The sequence below is a fragment of the Neolamprologus multifasciatus genome, chromosome 16 (genome assembly GCF_963576455.1).
Source record: "Neolamprologus multifasciatus chromosome 16, fNeoMul1.2, whole genome shotgun sequence".
NCBI lineage: Eukaryota > Metazoa > Chordata > Actinopteri > Cichliformes > Cichlidae > Neolamprologus > Neolamprologus multifasciatus.
In genome coordinates, this window is record NC_140454.1 from 33,475,391 (window position 1) to 33,483,828 (window position 8,438).

Genomic DNA, 8,438 nt, shown 5'->3' on the forward strand with positions numbered 1-8,438 from the left:
GCATCTCCCAGTGTGTTTCCATTCACTGGTTTCCAGTCAGGCCAAACTGACTCATGCAGGTTATGACATAACACGGCGACTCAGAGAGAGGAGGAAAGGAAACAGAGCTGCAGTATCGTTTTATACTTCTTTCTCTCACAAACCAAACGTATGACAGAGAGTACTGAAACAGTGCCACAATGCCTGACTGCAGGACCAAAACTCAACTCTAACATCATTAAAAGACCAGCTCACTCATATTACACGACATACCCTGTGACACTCGCTTCTAGAGGGGTTTTCCACACAGATGCTTTAAATCCAGGGTTCTCAGACTGTGGCAAGCCTTGATAACATCTTACAGAGCCTCTCTTCCATTCAAAGCGAATGAACCTTGTAGTAGAAAGAGCTCTGAGTACGAGTCCAGTCCCTGGATTATCCACTACACTTTTCTTCAGTGTGGGCAGCAAACCTCCAGAGCACGCTTAATGTTTTTTAGCAGCTTACTGAGAAGCTAGTGGAACTCATGGGTGTGGGATCAAGAGCTGGTGTCGGGTGTTTCCTTTTTATTAACCCTTTAACTTTAACTTTTACAGGTAGCTGCCACTGTGTCTCAAACATGCAGCACTAACACTGGACAGAAACTAATCTAACAGCCACATCACTAAATGCTAAATGAAGCCGAGCGGCTATAAACGAGGGAAAAAATGAAAGAATGAATGAAATGAGGAAAGCCCACCATCCTCTGAACAGACACACCACAAAGATGAAGAAACAGAGTTTGATGTGTGTGCTGCATCTGTAAACTGGCACCCAGTCATTAAAAGCACTTCCTGCTTCCAGTTAAATCTGTTTGATGTGAGTGAAACAGAGCGAATGAACTTTTTAAATTGTGCCATTGACAGCTGTGAAAGAGGACATTTGATAGAACTTCAGCATGAATGGAAGGATCACACACACCTGTGAGACAAGCATGTCTGCAGTAATCCGTACTAATGTTAATCTCAAGTACAAAGCAAAGTGACTGCATGGGGTAATCCCTGTGCAGTTGCTGCCTTTCCAGCAGCAATTTGTAATGCAACAAGTTGCAGTGAATGTTTCTGCTCTGCTGTGGATGACAGATGGAAAAATGATGAGGTGCCTTTAGCCTCCGGCCCAAACCTTGAGGATCCCTTGTAGACTACATTGTAGTCGTGATACTTTGCACACACACACACACACACACACACACACACACACACACACACACACACACACACACGTAGAGACCTTCCAAAAACATCTCCATCTGTAGTTATGTGCCTCTAATTAGAACATGACTGTGTGTGACTCACATCAGAGAGAAGTCATCATTTCCCAGCTCTCCTGTTTCCATGCACTCTGTGCTTAGTAACTGTTTCTCTACAGCATTGCAGTGACTCAACAAAACATATCTGGAAGCGAGGCTGTTGGAGACTTTGCCTTCTTTAATTTCATTGTTTTGTCTTGTTTTTTTGTTTTGTCTTTGTTTTTTACTTTTTCTTGTCCCTCGTTTCTTCATTTCTCTGGTTCCCCTTTCGGGTGCCCTGTTCTGCATTCGAGTTATGACTTAGGAATTCCTCACCAGTGTTATGGTGTAACCATGGCAACCCCAGTCTGAATATCCCATGGTAACTAGACTGATGTTTCATATAAGTCTCACAATATTAGTTATTTTTATTCCCTTTAAACGTTAAATTTGGGAAACAGCCTCCCGTGATCCGTTCTTTTTTTTTTCAGGTTTTAGTTTAGAAAAGAAACTAAAAAAATAAATAATTTTTATGTGAGGGAAAGGTCATTAAAGCATTGTTCAGAAACGAGTACATACACATGTAAATGTGCAGATTAAATACGAGCAGGTCGGAGAGGGCACAGCAGGGTGAGACGGGTCACTCTGTGGGGTAATACATCTCGGTTAAGTTATCCACAGAGCACATTGTCCATTCAGCCTCTGATACATGCTAATATTTATCAAGTTACCAAGAAGTTAACAACTCAGATTAAGCTCTCCCTTTCCACCCCAGTGACCACAAGGAGAGGTAGAAAGAAAAGAACCGTCATCTAGGAAATATCATGTGTTATGTGGAAAACTTGATCTGGAAAATCCAGAAAGGTTTTATTTTTATGTCCAACTTTCAGGCTCCTGAAAATAAATGTTCCTTTTTACAGGGAAACAGTCCTTCTGAGAAATCCCTTTAAGTCCTTCTCAGCTGTAGGATAAAGCTGATGTTTTGCAGGGGTGACTAAAAACACCAAAACTACATGGTTAACTTTGTACAGGTAGCTTTTTATGGTTAGATGTATTTATCTGGAAACGTTAAACATTTTCAGTGTACGTGCTTAATGCACATTTATGACTGCTGGGGTCAATAACACATTATTCATTTATAGTGGCTAAATATAAAGAGAAAACAGCATAATTCCCTCCTCACTGAGAAGATCTGCAAAAATATTTCAATCTTGAGATTAAGTTTGAAAACCGTCGCTGTAAAGAACAGGCTTTTACGGTGGTGTTAGGACACAAATCACATCTGTCTGTGAGGTCTTCCAGCTGCAACACACACACACACACACACACACACACACACACACACACACACACACACACACACACACACACACACACACCAGACCCCCTTGTGACTCTTGTAACTTCCTCCCATCCAGCATCAGTTCCCTGTGGGGGTCCACGGCCCACTGGATTATGGGCTGTCACCAAGAGATAAACTGAATGCTGCAGTGGTGACATCATCTGTCTGTTTGTTTGTCGGGTTGTCACTGGGGAATTGAAGAGATGGGATAAAGGAAGGAGGAGGGATTGGAAGCCAAAGAGAAAAGTGGAGTTTTGGAAAAAGAAGGAGAAACATGGAGAAAGAGGAAGTTTAATAAAACAGCAGACATTAAAGAATTCCAGGATAAGCAGCTTTAACCCACTTTGTCTTCTGAGTTTGTTCAGCCCTCAGTAAGTGCGCTGAATAATCAAACACTCACAGTTTGCACTTCCTCGTCGTTTGCTTTCAGAGGACAGCTGCTTAGTCTGGATGGACTTTTCAATTAACTGCAGCTCATCTGTGTATTATTCTTAGAAGTTAACAGTAACGTCCTTACCAGCAGGATTATTTGGACTCTTAAACCTCTGAAAGCTGCTGTGCTCACGATTTCACAAAGTAAAAATGTATCCAAATGCATCCTCTAATCTTTTGTGGTTTTATCCAAAGAAAAGAAAAAGAAAAATCAGATGTACAGAAAAAAGTATTTCTAATCAGGTAATCAGATAAATATTATTATGTGTCATGTTATAGTTCATGCATAACTTAACTTGCCTTCAGAAACAGTAAATAATGCAGAAATTTCACTGAAACAAAACATCAAAGTGAGAACTTGAAAGCATCACGTTAGTGTGTTATCTGTCAGCTTTAAAGGTGATAGGAGGTCATTCTGTTTGCAATTAACCAACCAAGAGTTTTAACACTGTTTTCACTAAAGCCATCATTTATATTTGTAAACATACAGAACTACAGATTATGAATTAAACTGGGAAATATTGCTCATACAGCCCATGATATCAATGCTGGTGTTGGTTATAGAAAATCACGCTGAATAAAAACAATTTTGGCTTTAGAGTATCGTCAGTCACGAAGGGTCAAATATGCTGGAAAAATACATTCAAAGGCATAAAATCTCCTTATGTACTTGAACTACGTGTTTCTTAGTATGTAATAAAACTTTATTTACTAAGTTGTTGCACAAAAATACACAAACACAAATCAAACAGTCTTTTCGGGGAGGTCAGATGGGAATCACCCTAAAAACATATGAAGAAAGATGCCCAACACTTGGAAGAGGAAAGGAAAGAAAATCTAGGAAATATCACGTATCATGTGCGGAAAGCCACCTCATCTGGAAAGTCCAAAAACATCTGGTGGTTATGCTCACCTGCTAGTGCCCTTTTACTTTTATACCTCGAAGGTGTTCCAGGTTTTCATGTGATGGCGCTTCTGAGATTTCCCTTTAATCCCTTCTCAGCGTGTTACAGGTCGAGGACAAACTGCCCTAAACACTAAAACAACGTGGCTACATGGTTACCCGTCTAACGTATTTACCTTGAAACATTTAAAATGATCTTTAGCTACATCATGCATAACATCTGTTTTCGTTCAGCACTTAGTTTCATTTTGACTTTTTCATTCTGTTTAACCAACTGAACTATGATTGTAGAGCACACGTCATTAGTGACTTTAAAAACCAAGAAATGGGTGCAGTTTGAATGTATTTCGAATTTTATGTCATTCACACAGAATCAGAGAAAATCTGCGTGTATGTACTTTAAACAGTATTTCAAAAGCACATACAGCCTCACATATACACTCAGAATCACTTCAGTCTTTGTGATGAAGTGTTGAAGCTTCTATACTTTAAGCTGCCATAGCTGAGGCCTGTTAGCTTCTCCTTAGTGATCACCATGGATACACCTCGTAGTCCTCCTATATGAGGAGCATCAGTTCAAATAAATATGTTTGTTTTTGTTCATGTTTGACCATCTCTGTCTGCTACTTTCACCAGACCCTGTGTGTCACACTTTCCAAGTGGGTAGGACGACAAAAACACGTGTATCCCCATGACTGTAACAGTGGATGTGGTCCATGAGGTGTATATGACACATTAGCGTGTTTCCTGCCGCTCGTTCTAATCCGGTGGTTGTGGATCTGAATCATTCATATCTACGGTGCGCTGAAGCTCGTGGTGGTGGAGATGGTCGAGGCCATTCCGCTCTCACGCTCTCTCGGGTTGTCATGCAGTTTTCCTGCACGTCTCCACAGCAAATGGCTGCGGTTGGGTTTACACAGAAAGGGTAGATATCAGCCTCTCCTGGGGGGTGCCACCCACATATAATACAACCATTTTCATTTGCTTTTTTGAACCAAGCATCTTATATGCGTCTAAAACTCAAGAACAGTCAAATAAATGAGCAAACACACTGTGGGAAAAATAAAATGTTGTTTGATGTCGATGTATTTACATTTGTGACAGTTTACTAGTAAAATACTAAGATTGTGAAGATAAGATCCAAACGTAAAACCTTTGCTGGTGGCTGTGAAGGATCCCAGTACAATAACAGCTGCAGATATTCATGGTACATTTCAGATCTGAACAGGTAGAAACTGTGAGATCTGAAGATATCCAAAACTAACAGAAGTGAGAATCGTGTTGGGCCTGAGCGTCTAATCGCTCCATCTTTCCTTAGATTGTGAAATCATCTCCCTGGAGGAGAAGGATGAAGGCAAGAAGCTGGAAACAAAGAAAATATGTTAAGAGAGACTTTAAGTGATTTTTTTTTTTTGTATAATTCCCATTTTTAATATGAAACGCAGGTATTTGGGTCTGTGTATATACAGCATGCTACTAAACAATATGTAAAATGGCACTAAAAACTAGAGCGAGTAAATTAAATATAAAAACCAAGTAGTAAAATATAATAACTGATCTTAATACATGTGTGGCAGGGAGCAGCAGCAACGATTCACAAAGCTTATATTCAATAAAGCATGTCGTCGAGGTCCAAGGTTATTTATGAATTAGATAAAATCATACAGTATTGTACTTTTAGTGCACACAACGCTTTAAGACCTACTGAGAGAAAAATGTGAATGCATGTAGACAATTACAGGTTTTGTGTCATCGTGCCATCGTGCCACTCCTTCCTCCTAACGACTATGCAAAAAGAAAAAAACGTTCTTTTCTGATGTGTCATTGCCAAGTTTGTTGATGGATGAGCACAAAAACTGTTACAGACATTCATACTTCCTTGCTTGAGTTCATTTTATTGTGAAAGGTGATCTCCCAAAAGTCTGGACAAAATCAAATCATTTAAAAATAATCACACACACAAAACTCCAGGCAAGAGGACAGAAAGGAGCTCCGAACTCTCAAGAATCTTTGCTTAGAGCCAAAGGAGACTCCTCTGAGACATTACAGTAGTATGCAAGGAATGACCGTTGCTCAAGACACACTAACACACTTAATGATTAAAAGAAAGAAGGAGGCAGAGAAGAATGAACGATTGCCTGCACAAGCAGACGGCACCAAAAGGCTTTCGGACGAGCGTGCCGAGAGAACGAAGGAGAAGGAAACAGGAAAAGCTGGATGGGAATGTGCAGTTGCTTTGCAGAGACTTTGCAGCTGTGACCTCTTTCCTCACACTTGTCCTCCTTCTCAAAATGATCATTGTGCATGTGTTGTGTAATGCATTCATAGAGTTACAGTATGCTTTCCACACCTCAGCATTAACCCTGTATTTGCACTTCCCAAATTTCTCAACTCTATACTCACTTTTATTATCAGCTCTCACGACGCCCCCGCTGCCTGGAGCTTACTCATATCGTCTGCAGAAGACTGAAAAACATTTCCAACCTTCCTTCTTTCGCTTTTGCACTTTCCAACTTTCGTTCACCTTTTTCTTGACTTTTTATGCGCTCTCACAGACCTTCCACTTTCCTTCTTCAGTGCAGGATGTTTGCCAACATCAAGATCTCGTGTAGTCTGCTCTGGTTTCTGCAACCTTCCAGCTAAATCTGGGATGAGAAGATTAAACAGCATACAGTATTTCATATGTTTTATAATACAGATTGTATACTTTTACAAATAAAAGGAGGTGTGGTGTCTGTATCCATGCTTTCCTTTATTCCACAGGTCACATAATGGAAACATTTCCTGAAATTCTGGTCATCCTGCTTAATTTGCTTTTAATAGCAAATTACCCTTTGAAACCAGTCACTTTAACCGTAACGATGTTCTTGCATTGAAATGCAAAGCCACATCAGCCATTTGGTTTGCACAATAACAAGATAATGATGTTAGGTTGGATTTCCAGCTTCATCATTGTCACTCATCACAGCAGAGCAGTAGCAGGAAGAGATTAAGTTAACCAGAGATGGGCCACTCAAGTGAGGGGGCCCACAGGTTGAATTACTGCAGTACACAAGTTGATTTTTTGGGGGGAGAGTTTTATGAAAAACCAAAAAACAAAAGTGGATTATTAAAGATAAAAGTTTTGTTTTAGATGAAAGCATCAGTGAGGGGAAAAGTAACCACAGAGCGGAAGCATTCCATTTATTGTTGGCAGTTTCCTATGGTTAGCCTCAGTTTGTGTGTAACAGCATTTTAATGTCACATAATTATCTCACTGCACAAGGTTGGTTTAAAAAATGATTAGCTCATGACGCTGGCATGATTAGATGACGCACGTTGTTTTCCTGTCCTTTGCTACACGCCTGAAGTTGTTTGTTCCTCTGCTTTAAACATTTTTGTGGTTTTCTGTTGTCACGAGTTGTACGTTAAAGAAGAAAGAACCAACAGCTCGCTGTCCCAAAGCCATACGGAGAGATGAAGAAGCACAGCGCATCATGTTGTCGGTCAGTAACCAAAAACACATGTGAGGCTTTCTGCGCTCAGGAGCGATCTTTCCTCAGTTCTTCAGAAACACTGGATTCGAATCCAGTGTTTCTGAAGAACTGAATCCCATGTGAATGCCATGTGCTGATCAGCACATGGGATAGGATGACCTGCGTGTCTGCTGATCAGCAGCCGAGTTAGTGTATGTCGACATACAATGACTCAGACTTTTATGCTGACAGCTGTTGAATCTGTTTCATATTTCTAAAATTTTTGAAAAGAAAATATGTTTTCGGTCATGCAGCACACGCCGACAAACTTCCCATACATGAGCCAAAACGTAACGGGCACGCTGGTGCATCATAATCAGTTCCCCTGTAACTAATCACTGTCTCTTGGTGTGAAGCAAATGCTCAATAAAATGAAGTGTTACGACAGATGTCACAGCAGAGCCAAACGATGCCAACATAAAATCTCTTCTAACGCCTCAAAAATGTGCCCAGATTCCCTGACGCACATAACATCGCAGTCAGAGCGCCTTCGCTCACATTTCACGTGGCTTGATTGGCTTAAATTACCAGCTGGCTGCCGATTAATCTGCTTTACTGCTGTAACTGTTGAGCTCATGACATCGCAGAGGAAATAATGACACCCTGTGAGCTGTTTTTCATTTCTAGCAGGGCCTGGAGCGTGAAGTACACATCAAGCGGTAACCCATGTAACTCCAGTCTTTGTACCATAAAGGTGTCTGCATTTACATTTCAGGACATGTCCACATAAAAGCTAAGTGCGCAGCAGAACTGCTGTCGAATCAAAGCTGTTAATGCGGTTAACATCCTAAGCTGGAGACTTGGGTGCAGTTAACTATGAAGGGCTTTCCTTTTATTAAACAATTAAGTTTTGACGTTGAATAAGTTTCCAGATTCTAATTTCACTGTAAAAAACCACAAAAGTCTGATTCACTTGGAGTTTTTTCTTCTAAAGATAGCAATCCCCAAAAGAAATAAGCAACTCCTGGTCAGATGTAATCCACTACTCATGCTTTTTAT